Below are 15,588 nucleotides of genomic sequence, written 5' to 3'. Positions count from 1 at the left end.
GGTTTCCTTCACTATTAAAGTTAAAAAAAAAAATTGGCGGCTGTGACCTATGGCGCCATTATCAAATGTGATTTTTCTCTACTTTACTTTTAGTTTTCAGCAGTCGTGTTTATGTTAGGATTAGGTTTAAAGACTTTATTATCTCAAAAAAGAACTAAAGTTCACTTACATGAGAACAATTTTAAATATAAATATACCTATAGAAGAAAACATCATCTAAGGTACGATGACTTTACAATAGTTAATAGGTAGGTACTAATTAAAAACATTATATTTTTAACTTTTTAAATACGATTTGTTCGTCCGCTTTTTTTGGCTTTCGAAAAGGGCCTAAAACACCCAAAGGCCCTGCATAGCGTAAGAAGGAGCCTGCTTACGGGAGCCCTGGCGATGCCGATGCGACAAGATAGCGGGGACGGTTTGTCATGTTAGGCGCCGTCGGCTAACAAGCGTCAAGCGACAAAGGTCACCTCGCCGTGGGAATGCATGCCAATTACATAAGGTCACGGGTTATGCACGACAAACATGCCGCGATACGGGGTCCAGGAGTTCACAGCATGCCGGACAGTCCATGAACTTTTATTTTAATTGGGTATTTGACTATCTTCTTCTTCCTTACCTTATCCCACGCTACGCGGGGTCGGCACAACATGTCTTCTTCTTCCACTCACTTCTGTCATTCTTCAACGTATTATCCACCCCTTTTACACGCATATCCTCTTTCACGCAATCCATCCACCTTTTATATGGTCATCCTCTCATCTTTCTTCCTTCCACATGCAAATGCATATTTAACATTCTTCTAGTGACATGGCTGTCTTCCTATATGCCCATACCATGCCAGCCAATTACATATTAATTAAATTATTTCTCAGTCATTATTAAATAGAGGGTCTTCCAAAATACGTAAAATCCACGTCCTTTGTTAGTTTCAAGGGTAATAACCATTTTAAATTATCGATTAAATTAAAAAAGTACGTCACTATGATGTGACGTCACGTTCCAGTATTTCATAGAATTTCGCATAGGTACTAAGCACGCGTTTCGACGTTCGATAAAAAGTTACTGATTTGACTAGTTGTCAAATACCATATTAAATGCAAGAAGATTTACGCTTACTGTAGTATTATAGTGATTCTAAACTCGCAGATGGAGCTTTGATGATCAAAAACCTTTGGAAAGCTTATTCCCAATTGTTGTGATTGGCTGAATTTATTGTACTTATCTAGTTACTGGCTGATAGCGGCGAATCCGCGTGGATTTAGGCACAGAAAGTTTCCCAGGGATGCAAGCATCTCTGTACCAAATGTCATCAAAATCAGTTAAATGGGTGGGTGGTAAAAAACTACCAGACAAAGAAGCCAACATGCACGTTTGTATTTATAATATTAGTATGGATGTATTAAGATTTTACATCCTTGTTCAGATTATAGGACCTTGTCAATCTCCGCACATAAGAGGACTGTCCCACATAATACAAGCGTGTGGTCACCGCAGCAATCTCGGCGCTCACGACTCTCCGTCGGCGATGTACAAAGTAATTGCGACGGACGCGGTGCGCGGTGCGCGGTGCGCGGTGCGCGGTGCGCGGTGCGCGGTGCGCGGTGCTGCAAGGATGCATAGGACTGTCCACGCGATACTTTTACTGGCTAATCTATATATATAAAAGGAAAAGGTGACTGACTGACTGACTGACTGAATGACTGACTGACTGACTGATCTATCAACGCACAGCTCAAACTACTGGACGGATCGGGCTGAAATTTGGCATGCAGATAGCTATTATGACGAAGGCATCCGCTAAGAAAGGATTTTTGAAAATTCAACTCCTAAAGGGGTGAAATAGGGTTTTGAAATTTTGTAGTCCACGCGGACGAAGTCGCGAGCATAAGCTAGTCTAAATATATAAAAGGAAAAGGTGACTGACTGACTGACTGATTGACTGACTGACTGACTGACTGATCTATCAACGCACAGCTCAAACTACTGGACGGATCGGGCTGTAATTTGGAATGCAGATAGCTCTTATGACGTAGGCATCCGCTAAGAAAGGATTTTTGAAAATTCGACCCCTAAGGGGGTGAAATAGGGGTTTGAAATTTGTGTAGTCCACGCGGACGAAGTCGCGAGCATAAGCTAGTTAATACTATTTTTTGTATTAATTATTCCGCCTGACTACAGTACCTACTCACTTTTAGAAGTCGCATCAGCATATTTGGTTTGCGCACAAAAGCGCAACCCAACTTTAACTGTCATCATGATCATGATCACCCCATCGCCGGCTCACTGCAGACCAAGGGTCCCCTCCAAGAGTGAGAAGGGTTTGGCCATAGTCCCATAGTCTATCACGCTGGCCATGTGCGGATTGGTAGACTTCACACACCTTTGAGAACATTATGGACAATGCTTGAGCATACAGCAAAAAAGGACAGAACATGAATTTTACATTCAAAGACAATTACAATTTGAGTAAATGCTACAAAAAAATACAAAAACAAGGCTCGCGACTGGCAGCTAAAGTCACGATGTTTGAAAGCTCTAAATTAAATTTGAAACTGTCAAACCGCGTCTGTCTTTTTAATATTACATTAGTAAGAAGAGGATGCGAATACTCTAAAAATTAGGTGTGCTCTGAAAGTGCCTGCCCTAGAATCTAGATAATGGAAGTGGTCCGTAATAAATGAATTTGTTTATCCTCTAATGAACTTGCAGTTCATTCTACACGCTCGTGTACTCATTAATTGTACGATCGACGAGCAATATGAATACTATACTAACCTATACATTAACAACAGGCCAAGTGCGAGGTCAGACTCGCGCAGCGAGGGTTCCGTGCTGCAATCGTGATTTTTTGTCATTTTGCACGATAAATCAAAAACTATTATGCATAAAAATAAATAAAAATCTGCTTTATAATGTACAGGTATATACCTGTCATAATATGATACCCCACTTGGTATATAGAAAAGTATTCTTGTTTTGAAAGTTGAAAATACTAATTATTTGTTCATGAACACATTTAAATTTTTTATGATGTAACCACAAATTCACGGTTTTTGGATTTTTTTCCTTTACGTGTTCTTAAAGACCTACCTACCTGCCAAATTTCATAATTCTAGGTCAACTGGAAGTACCCTACAGGTTTCTTGACAGACAGACAGCCAGACAACGAAGTGATCCTATAAGGGTTCCTTTTTTACTTTTGAGGTACGGAACCCTAAAAACAAAATTTAATAGGTTCACCTGAGTACCTATTAAATCTTGTTTACTTAGATAATCCATATAAATGCGAAAGTGTGCCTGTCTGTCTGTCTGCCTGCTAGTTTTTCACGGCCCATCTGTTCAACCGATTTTAATGAAATTTGGTACAATGATAGCTTGAATCCCGGGGAAGGAAAATCGAAGAGTTCCCACAGGATTTTTAAAAACCTAAATCCAAGCGGACGAAGTCGCGGACATCAGCTAGTAAATAATGGAATTGACAAAAATATTCTTAGGTAGGTATTTGTTGATATAAGTAGCGGCTTCAATACGTCAACTTATTGAGCAAGATAGAGATAACGATTTGTTTTATCAAAACAAAAGAATAAGAAAGAATTCTTGAAAGGTGAAAGGTTAATATCACTTTGAATCTTTACTGATATTTCGCTTCGTCTAGCAGATGCGATGGTGGTGTAATGGTCAGCATAGTTGCCTTCCAAGCAGTTGATCCGGGTTCGATTCCCGGCCATCGCACACTTTTTGTTGATTTTTTAAATTTTTTATTTTATTTAAAATTTTGTATTATTTTAATGAAGTCAAAAAACTTTAATTCATGCACAGTAAAAGAATCTGAAAATTTATTTTTAATTTTATATTCCGGTGTCTAGTGTACTACTTTAATTATATTTCTTGGATTGGATCTTTTTTTTTATTCAGATACAAGTTAGCCCATGACTGCGAACTCACCTGGTGGTAAGTGATGATGCAGTCTAAGATGGTAGCGGGCTAACATGGAAGGGGTATGGCAGTTTTTATTAAACCCATACGCCGTGCTTAGTGGTCAGAGCGTGGCGCGATCCCAAAAGACGCGGGTTCGATTCCGGTTCGCAATGTTTGATATGTATTTAAAATTATTTAGAAATTTCCTTAAAGTGTAGGCAAAACACTATATTTTTTTTTATAAAATACTAGCCGATGCCCGCGACTTCGTCCGCGTGGATTTAGGTTTTTAAAAATCCCATGGGAACTCTTTGATTTTCCGGGATAAAAAGTAGCCTATGTCACTCTGCAGGTCTTCATCTATACCCATGCAAAAAATCACGTCAATCCGTTGCACCATTGCGACGTGATTGAAGGACAAACCAACAAACCAATAAACCAACAAACCAACAAACAAACACACTTTCGCATTTATAATAAGGGTACTGATGGGTAGGTACTGATAGGTTAGCTATTGTTGGGCCGACAAGTCAGCATGTCTACAGATGGCTCTGCCAACAATCTATCACATATAATATATCCTACAACATATCGACACATATTGTAGTAACTAACTTCATTTCCTGTGTGCACTCACCTCGCACCGCCTGCAAAGCGACACAGTTTGACATACTACAATATGTTGGATTCAAATTCAAATTCAAATTCAAATTTCTTTATTGCGAATATGGGTCAACAGTGCAGATATTACAAAACAAAAAGGTACAGCCAAATTCTGCCTATTAGCATGCAATATGTTATGACTTATGATATACCGAACAACGTGTACATAGTTTTGATAAAATTAGTCAAAACTATGTACACGTTGTTCGGTATATCATGGAACACATGTTGTAACTTGTTACTTGTTATAAAGATACATAACCTTGCTTGCTTTTACAATAAAATATTATAAGTAATCGTCTTAAAATGGAAAAATCCTGAGTACATTATGTCAAAGAGTACCTACAAAATCTAAAATCTCAATTTTTTCTTTGATTTCTTTTTTCACCCAAATACGGAAATTCAAAAGGAAGGGTTTTATTTTATTTTTATTTGTTAGGGTTATGATTTTGGCAATCTATGCATGTATGTATGTGTGTGTGTTTGTATCTATGTGTGTTCCACTGTAGCGGCTGAACTATTGGGCCGATTTTGATGAATGAGGTGTCAATTGATTCGTTGTTATGGTTCGGGTAAAATATAGATACTTACCGTTATTCGTAAGTTTAATGGCGCCGCCCTGAATCAACGGCCGACTTTAACTCACTAATGTGACAAGGGCACGTAAACAATATCCTTATATTTTACACTTGACGGCAATAAATGTGAAAATTTAGATGCAATTAATGCGCCACGTGACCTGGAAGCCATCAAGCGTGCGCAGGCGCGAGATCTTCCATATATGGGCTGGAGCGCGCCGCCCCGTGTCATTCGAGGTCGGACCGCTGACGCGCAAGGTCGCAAGCCTTCCTACTAGCAGGGGTGACTGACTCATTCACACTATCACACCACACAACAGATTTACGACTCCGATAACCCGAGAGACGCGGAAGAATACCCTTTAATGTGACTTCATGGTGATGAATGAAACGAATTAATAAGACGTCGAATAATCTGAATTTATTTAGCCGTTTTTGGGCTTATCGACGATTAAATGAATGCACAAAAACAATTTTGTACACGAATCGGCCATTTGTCATTCCAATTTACTTATCTCGCCACACAGATAGTCAGCGTAGTCTTATCTTCGTTAAATGTAAAAGGCTCCGTAAACGGTCAAGCATGTTTGTCAAATTTTACGTGTTTGACAAATTATTTGATCGTCTGCAGTCGTTTTTCACGTGTTTGTCGAACAAACTACGTGTTTGGCAAATTTGATTGACGGTCTGTTTGTCAAACATGCTTGACGGTGTACGGCTATGTTTGTCAAACAAACGCTCCATTTTAGCGACCGCTGCTACATAATATGTTTACGAGACGTGAAGTACCTATTCTCAGCAAAATGACAGAACCAATCCAAATGGTTGAAAATGAATTTTGAATCCAATTCATAGCTTAAAAAAATTATATACAAAATGTGAGCGGTCGGTGTTTGCACCGTGCTCTTGTGTTTGATGACCTTGATTACACAAAACGTCAAATTTGACAAACATGCTTGACCGTTTACGGCGCCCTTTAGGCTCATGATTAAAATATGAGGCAAGAACGTAATTTAATAAACGACGTCGTTTCACAGGCTGCAAGTCTGCCAAGATACCCGGATACAGAATTAAATAGTCCTGTTGGTATTTCTAAGAAGGATAAAAATGGCCTGGCGTCGTGCTTGAGACGACCATGGTTAGATGTCGCGGCTTCTATGGCAGATAAAAGGAATGGTCGGCTCATTAAAGATACAATAAGATCTGACATAATAGTAGACGAATTAATTCTCATGCAATATATTTCTCCCTAACTAATTTTTTCGGCAAAAGTCGAAGAAATATATAAACAAGATGCAATGTACAGCAACGCCAATAGACTGCGATTTATTTTCTAGAACTCAGTATTTTTTATTTTTCATTATTCAGATAAAAGTTAGCTCTTGACTGCAATCTCATCTGGTGGTAAGTGATGATGCAGTCTAAGGTGGAAGCGGGCTAACCTGGAAGGAGTTGGTATGGCAGTTTTTATTAAACCCATACCCCTTTGGTTTCTACACTGCATCGTACCGGAATGCTAAATCGCTTGGCGGCACGATTTTGCCAGACCAGAGAAAATTTAGAAATTATAATATTCCAAATTTCATTTGCCAGGAATCGAACCCCAGACCACCCACTAATAAAACCATAGCGCTCACCACTGCACATACTAACTAACAATGAAAGTGTGATGTGAAAATGCAGACCATCAAAGCCCCGGCAAAGCACTACAGGTTTTTCTCCGAAAACTTTTCTGCAATTTCTTGGCTTTTTAATTCAAATAGATTATAGTTAAGTCACTTACAGGTTTTTGACTTCCACCTTACATTGAATTTCAAAAATCAGTACTTAACTAAATAAAAACAAGAATAAAAGTGTGAAAAAACATTTGAACCACAAAAGAAGCTATTAGTCAAGCTATTTTGTCACGCAAAATTATGTCGATTCTCAGAGAGCATGATTTTCACAAATTAGGTAATGGTACGTGAATTAAGTCGTGGGAATCTTTTACTTCACTTGTTTCGAAAAAGTAATGTAGTAATACATTATTAAATAATATGATGGGACTGTGTAATACTGTGATTTCATGATGTACTCAAAGAATTGCCTTGACTTCTTGGCTTCAATTTATTGTTTCACTTTTTGTCAACTCACTGTTTTTAAGTGTTCCGTATCTCCAAAGAAAAAAGGAATCATTTTAGGATCGCGTCTACAGGGTACTTCCCGTTGACCTTGAATCATGTTTGGCAGGTAGAAATGTCTTAAAGCACAATAATTAGAGGGAACAATCCGAAAACCGTGAATTTGTGGTAACATCACAAAAAAAATTAAAAATGTTAATTTTATTCTCGCGCGGAACCCTTCGTGTGCTAGTCCGACTCGCACTTGCCCAGAAGTTATTTTGATAAGAACTTCAAAATATAACATCCATCAGTTTATTTAATTTTAAAAATGTCTTTGCATCATAATTTTCTGGTAGAGTCGTGACAAACTTATAAATCATCAGTTAATCACGAAGTCGAAGGTGATCTGATCCTCCTCTCAAATTCTGGCAAAAGGCTTTGACGGAACTCGACCAGCCTCGAGATATGAGACCGTGACCATTTAGGGCGCGGATTGCCATTGCCTTGGGCGGGAATCTCGTTGATTATGACCATTAGTTGATCATAGCTCGCCGTATTTGGCGATTCCGTGTTAGCCGACTGGTAGCTAGGTACGCTTGTTTGTCGTCGAACAAGTGAGTTTAATTGAAGCGGGCACTTCCTGGTGTTATTAATAACTGCCCATTTGTGATTTATGTGTGTAAAGTTGGTGTTAGGAATTCTCATAGAAATACGGTAAATCAACGTAGATTTACTTTTTATTCGGTTGATTTCAATTTCAGTTGATTGTAATTCAATTTAGTTTATGTAAGACGTCTAGTGTTGTCTGAAACTCTACACCAGTTTGGAAAGTAGATTCTACTGAGAAGAGTGGACAAAAAACTCATTTAATTTTCTGTAATATTTCGTAGTTAACGGTGTGCTCATGTCTTTGACAGATTATTTAAATTTGTTTAATAGCAAATCTAAAAATTCCTTCGGAATTATAGTATAAGAGCGAATACACAGCCCCACAAAGATTTCTGTACTTTACACCAACAATATGAATGAACATGAAAAATTGAATTGATGGAAAGGGACTGAAATAAGCAAAAATAGTGTCGTTAAAATATGAAACAATACCTAAAGAATACCTACCTATTTCTGTTGATTTGAAGAAACCCAGTTTGCAACAGAAAACATAAACCATTGAAAAGTGTTTCATTCATTACCCCATGCCCTAGGAATACATGTAATGTATAAGGAAAAAGATTCTTGCGTTAGGTATTCAATATCTATATTCTATATCATAGGAATGAACAAACCAACCAAGTTGAGTCGATGGTAAACTTTACTATACGTATTTCTCGCGTTTTGGAAAAATACAAAAGGTCAAAGAGATGGAAGCACGTAAAAAAATAAAAATACACGACTTAAAAAGATTTAGACAGCTTAAAACAGCTTTTCACGTTCTACGTCCCTCGAGGCATTAAAGAGTTCAATAAACTTTAATACGCCAGGTAAATTTTATAACAAATCGTTCATGGTCGAAATATGTTTATTTCGCATTAAAAAAACCGGTCAAGTGCGAGTCAGGCTCGCGCATCAAGGGTTCCGTATACAGTGGTAATTTTTCGACATTTTGCACGATAATTCAAAAACTATGATGCATAAAAATAAATAAAAATCTGTTTTAGAATGCACAGGTGAAGCCCTTTCATATGATATCCCACTTGATATAGTTATCTTACTTCGAAAATTGAAAATACTAATTATTAGTTTATGACCACAATTTTTTTTTTGTGTAGGTATTATGTAACCACAAATTCACGATTTTCAGATTTTTCCCCTAATGCCAGCTATAAGACCCACCTACCTGCCAAATTTCATGATTCTGGGTCAACGGGAAGTACCCCGGGAAGGGTTCCGTTTTTCCTTTTCAGGTACGGAACCCTAAAAATAAAGGCGATCGATAGCATAACAATGAGTTAGATCCGAAGATAAGAGAGAACAATACATGAACCATTAGATGTTCAGATGCCCATGATACTTGTCAATCTTAATGATTTATTTGATGTCCAATTTGTGATGTCCACCATTTGTAACCATTGCATTGTCCAGATTAAATAAATGATGTGATCTTGACTCTTGCTACTGAGTTTACAAACACGCCAATAGATTTCTATCTTTTGTTGTAATCCTATTTTCATCAGAATCATCATAATAATCGTACAATACACCATACACTTTTCTGGTGGGAGGCTGGGAGCTTTTTCTTATAAATAAAAATGGCGAGCAAACGCGCAGGCGGGTCACCTGATGTTAATTGATTACCGACGCCCATTAACATTTGCAGTACCAGAGGAACCACCAATGCATTGCCGGCCTTTCAGAAGTTAGTCCGCCCCTTGAATAACCCCATGCATAAAAAGTGCATAAAAACAAAAAAGCTGCATAAAAAGTGATTATACTTTTTTAAAGTTTGACCAGAAATCATACGTTACTATCTGTTTTGACAGAAAATTGATATTATCTAGTCACTAGTGTCAATAGTGGATAACTGACTGGAACTGGGAAACTTGGTAATTTAGAAAACCTTGCATTTAATTGTAATAAGTCTTTTAATGAGTCCTTGTTTAATGAAGAAGACTTTGTATTTGATCTTGAAATGCACAGGGCTTTAAACATTTATACATAAACAGTTCAAGACGATCATATGCCTTATTATTTAAGCTATTAAGAAGGCAACGAACGTGCATTTAAGTGGAGGCAAGTGATAAGATCACTTACGAAGATCGACTTCCTCGTAGCGAGGTGCCAGTGTACTTTACTTAATTGTCCTTTATTAATTATTGATATTGATACCGCGTTAATGCTAACAGGTTTATTTTGGGACGAGACACGTCTAGACGACGGAATGTAAGTGTTGTTGTTGTTGACCAATTTTAGGTTTAATTGTAGGAAAATTTTGTACACTTGGAAGCTTACTTTGTAATGAAAATATTACAATAAACTTTACGATCCCGAATCGCACTTGACCGGTTTTTTATCGTATTTATTTGGTAGCGATCGATTGCCCTTGAACCGATGCGACCGGCAGGTTTCGGCAGTTTCGGTTGTCGAACTCGCGCTGTGCTATACTGGCTTTCAGGACAGCGTTTACACTTTCTCGTTAAGATAACAAGCTTTTAAAGAAAGAAAGAAAGAAAGAAGAAACGTTAATTTTGTAAGTTGTGTCACACGTCATATGTTATACCTACCTAAGGCAGCATCCCAGCGTTTCCTCCACTTGAGCAAATATGCCTCAAACAGAAGAAGCGCCGGAGCAAACTGTGTCATGTGTGGCACAATATTATATCGAAAAAGGTTCCAATACGGCATAATGATATAGACCTTGTACTGTGCCTTGTACATATACAAGAGCCGCCGGGACTCTGATCCGAATGATGTGAAAGCATACTATTTGCCCTGCTAAACATGCAGGAAAAGCCAGCCAATTGGGTTAAAATTTCGACAAATAAAAAACGCCAAATTAATCGTGGCATGGTACCCGTTTTTCTACATTAACATGAAAATAAGTGTAACAATGTTGTGTCGTGATAACACAATGTAAACGGTAGCCCACTTCGCACAGTTAATTAATCTCGATGAAATGACGTTTTACACTTACGATATAATTAATATTTCGGTCCGACAACGGCGCAGGCGCACGGTAGCTGGTTTTGATTTATCGCCCGGTATATATTTATTAATATGTAATGTATTGCCGGTTGTGTGACATTCTTTAAATAAATACCTACTTCCTGATATAGGTAAGCTGGTATTACGTACAACTTACTACCTAAGTAGATATATTTTAAAAGCTTTTTATTATGGCTACAAGAAGCAGCCCTGCTAGATCTCCGTTATTTAATAAAAGCGAAAAGTTTCTCTGCGTATTGTCCCCACACAGGGAGTGAATGAAGTTTGGATCATGGTGGCTTTGGGAGATAACAGGTAATAAAGGTGTATAAAAATTTACGTCAAAGTATTAAGTGTAACTTTTTATAATTTTTTAAAGTATGAAATAAATTGTACTTCAAAAGTTTTCTGGCATAGGTTTCAAATTTGAACATTGTTGAGGGGTTTTGAGGAATTGGACCGAAATTACTCAAATTCCTTTGGACTCATTTACTTTGTTTTCATGGGTACTTTTAAAAAAACATGATAAGCCCGGACTTTTTGATAAATATAATCGAAAATCAATGCCACAGAGTTCATCGTATTTTATTAATTTAAAACTCAATTATTTCGAATTGAAACTACGGTTTTTGTTTCATTAAATCATGTTTTGTTTACAATATAGCCGTAATCTGTAACCAATCGATTTGGCTTCGTTTCGCTAAATTACTCCTCGCTAAACGCTTCGTGAGACGCACGGTGCGCTTACATGGGCAATTTTTTAAACAATTGTTGCTCAGCAACACGTATGGAGTTATCTGGAGCAATAAGTGGAGCAACCTGGAGCAATTAATTGTTTTCATGCGCGTGCTATACTTACCCAATTGTTTAGTTTTTTTTTTTAAAGAATATTAGCCAAGTTAATTGCTGACTAATATTCCCCTTTACCCTCCAATTAAGCGTCAAGCTTGTGCTAGGAGTAGGTACGACAATAGTGCAACGGGTGGGGTTTGAACCGGCGACCTTACGGTTTTCAGTCCGCTCCTTTAACCGTTGAGCTATCGAGGCTCTAAAAATGTGGAAGACATAATTTTGTACTAAGTATTAATTTTTCATTGGAGACTGTTTAGGTTTAAGTGTTTTGTATTGTATATGTACTAACTATTAATGTAATTGTAACTGTTAGTTTCCATAAAAATAAATAAATTAAATTATTTCGCATAATATTGTTGAAATTTTCAGGTATTGCTGGGTATTGCAATAAATTGCTTCATGTGGTCGTGACGTTACAATTGACTAAATTGCCTGGAATTGCAGAATTTCAATTGCCCGTGTGCTTACACCTTTATAGCTGACCTTGGGGTGGGCTTAGCGGTTTAGATAATTCGATCAAGGTGTAATTTCATACTAATTTCATACCTGCGAAGTGCGAATCTATTAGATGAATTCATGAACTAATAAAATATTATATCTAATGGTTTTTCCAGACTTTAAATTTCCGGTTAATATTATTAAGATATGTGGGGTGTGTGTGGCGTATATTCCGCGACAGGTTGAGATGGCAAGAATAATGTAATGTTTAAAAAAACATATCCTCCAAGACCTGTAAGTCCTCCTCTAGTCCTCAGGAAGATCCGATTGATGCGATGTGGTGCAAGATAGACATAAGTGACAGATTTCTAGTGTTGGTGGCAAAATCCTTTTTGAGTCACTAAATCAGCGAAATAAATAACTACTTAAACATGGCCAAAAAAAAAAAAAAAAGAGATGGCGAGACATTTTCTCAGAGGTATGTGGACCTGACTGGATGCGGCAAGCTAGGGACAGAAAGCGCTGGAAAGATTTGGGGGAGGCCTACGCCGTAGCGGCGACTAATACGTAAATTGAAAATTATCCGAGGTTAAATTTTATAATTTTATTTTATTTTATTTATCGTTGACTGCCATAAAAATTGTTACTTTCAAATATACACATAATTGACCTCTATTATTATTGACATGATTTAGAATTGTAGTAATTTGTTAATATTAATTTTAATAATAATAATCATTGTATCTGACTCGTAATTTGCGTAATTAACTAATATTAATTTATACTTTATGATTTAATGACAACTTTATGAAGGGAAAAAAGAATAAAATTATACTTAAAATATGAATTATTATTATTATTATTGGATTGCTAATTTGATTGCTAATGGACTAAGGGAAACGAAATGTAAGATTGTTTAAATTTTTTATTTTATTATTTGTAACGTATTAGAATGAAGGCTTTTTTATTTTTTATTTTATTTATTTATTTATTTATAAACATGGCCAAGTATGAAAAGCACATAATTTAAGCGCAAAACAAATGCCATGAAATTCTCGCTAATCTAAGCAAGCTATTCAAAACAAATCCAGGAAACATGAGGCGTGCCATTCCTTTCGCAAGAACATCCTTTGTGCTGCCGGCAAACAAACAAAGCAGATGCGACAGCTGTTGTTAGAATAGAATAGAATAGAATAATTAGAATAGAATAATTCTTTATTTGCATAATGTGGTACATAAGATGTTAAATCTAAGAAACAGTCCAGCACATTAGCCATGGCGGCGTACAAATATAGTTAACAGTTGTGATTATTGAGTGTGACTAAATATTTGTATATAAAATACAGGCAAATCATAAAATTAAACTTAAACTAAAATATCAAAACCAAGCGAATATAGGCACTGTAATAAGCTTTTTTTTTTTTTTTAAATAATGTCCAACAATAGAATGTCAAAAACGCTTTTTATCATGTTGGAAAAATTCTTCTAAGGAGTAAAAATTTTTCCCTTGCAACCATTTTTTAAGGCTAAATGAAAAATTTCTAGCTGTGAGTGTTTTTATGTCAGATGGTAATTTATTAAAAATTTTTATTGCCATGGCGTGACAGTTTTTAGTCAAACATATGCTAAACTGCGTTATGTCGGAGGCTGCAAGATCTCCATGTACATAGTAGATACATGCTCGGTGAGCAAATATCTAAATATGTAAAAGGTAAAGGTGACTGGCTGACTGACTGACTGATCTATTAACGCACAGCTGAAATTAAGGTTGTGTTAGTACATTTGACGCAGGTAGCCCCAAAGTAGTCCTCTTTTTAGGGTTCCGTACCTCAAAAGGAAAAACGGAACCCTTATAGGATCACTTTGTTGTCTGTCTGTCTGTCTGTCAAGAAACCTACAGGGTACTTCCCGTTGACCTAGAATCATGAAATTTGGCAGGAAGGTGGGTCTTATAGCTGGCATTAGGAGAAAAATCTGAAAACCGTGAATTTGTGGTTAGATCACACACAAAAAATTAAATTGTGGTCATGAACTAATAATTAGTATTTTCAACTTTCGAAGTGAGTGACTATATCAAGTGGGGTATCATATGAAAGGTCTTCACCTATACATTCTAAAACAGATTTTTATTTATTTTTATGCATCATAGTTTTTGAATTATCGTGCAAAATGTCGAAAAAATACGACTGTAGTACGGAACCCTCATTGTTCGAGCCTGACTCGCACTTGGCCGGTTTTTTAATTATCGTGCAAAATGTCGAAAAAATACGACTGAATTACGGAACCCTCGTTGCGCGAGCCTGACTAGCACTTGGCCGGTTTTTCTTTGATTTCACGCTTGGACGAAAACACGTCACTATACTTATAGCCTATAACGTATGACATATTGTCGATTCAGGATCAAACCGAGAGTTCCCCTCACTCTAGTTCACTCTGATGATAATACGCACAAAACCTGTCACGCCAGCCTTCCTGGTGGTAAAATACTGCATTAACATTTTTCTTTTTTATTTTTTATTTTTATTGAAAAGGTTCGCTAGCGATTTTTACAAAAATGATCTTAAATTACATAAAGTTAAATTACATGACGTTGTATGTAAAATCATTTGAAAGCAAACACTACATGCACATTCACACAATTTACATGGAACAATTATTAATCATATAAGTAAAATAATACAAAAAGTAGCTAAAACTTTCCGAAATAGTGAAAACACAAAAAACAAAAATTATTCAAGGTGCAATGGTAATTGAATAAATCTAAAACTATAGTAAAGTTAACATGCACGATACGCAATCGATTAATCGCGATTATAAACAATATATAATTATTGTAATCGATGTTGGACGCGTACTTATGACGCCGACCGGGCCGGCGCATGGTTCCTATTGAATTATAAAGTACGTAATGTAGCCTAGTATATCATTATTTTGCGACTATCTCCAGATATCGAATATTATTATTTTTGAGTTTTCAAGTTTAATATTTTTTAAAATACGTTTTAAAGAGTGTACTCCATGGTCGTCCGCGTGAACTACACAAATTTCAAACCCCTATTTCACCCCCTTAGGGGTTGAATTTTCAAAAATCTTTTCTTAGCGGATGCCTACGTCATAATAGCTATCCTCATGCCTTTCAGCCCGATCGGACTTGTAACGCGCCTAATATTACGAATAAAAATTTCTGTCACTTTTGGTGCGGGACGAGGAAACACTACATAGACAACTTGACACACTCACTCAACAAAGTTTTGTGTCATTATTAACACACACATATCTAAATCTTCAACACTACTACATTTTACGCACACTAATAAGTTATATACATCAACATACAAAGACATTACGAGTGTAAGACAGTCAAATTGATTTGCGATGCTACCGTATCGATATTT

The 15,588-nt window shown here is 36.7% G+C and overlaps 1 protein-coding gene and 1 non-coding gene across 3 annotated transcripts in view; both read left to right on the top strand.

Annotated features, from left to right (window-relative positions):
• The window catches only part of pigs (pickled eggs), a 192,374-nt gene that overhangs the window by 155,889 nt on the left and 20,897 nt on the right, over positions 1-15,588 (top strand). The gene's annotated exons all lie outside the window — the stretch shown is intronic.
• Positions 3,664-3,735, top strand: TRNAG-UCC (transfer RNA glycine (anticodon UCC)). The gene has a single exon. It is a non-coding gene; the product is annotated as a tRNA-Gly (tRNA).

The sequence above is a fragment of the Maniola hyperantus genome, chromosome 9 (assembly GCF_902806685.2).
Source record: "Maniola hyperantus chromosome 9, iAphHyp1.2, whole genome shotgun sequence".
Lineage (NCBI taxonomy): Eukaryota > Metazoa > Arthropoda > Insecta > Lepidoptera > Nymphalidae > Maniola > Maniola hyperantus.
Note: the sequence above shows the minus strand (reverse complement) of the source record. Positions and strands in the feature narration are given on the sequence as shown.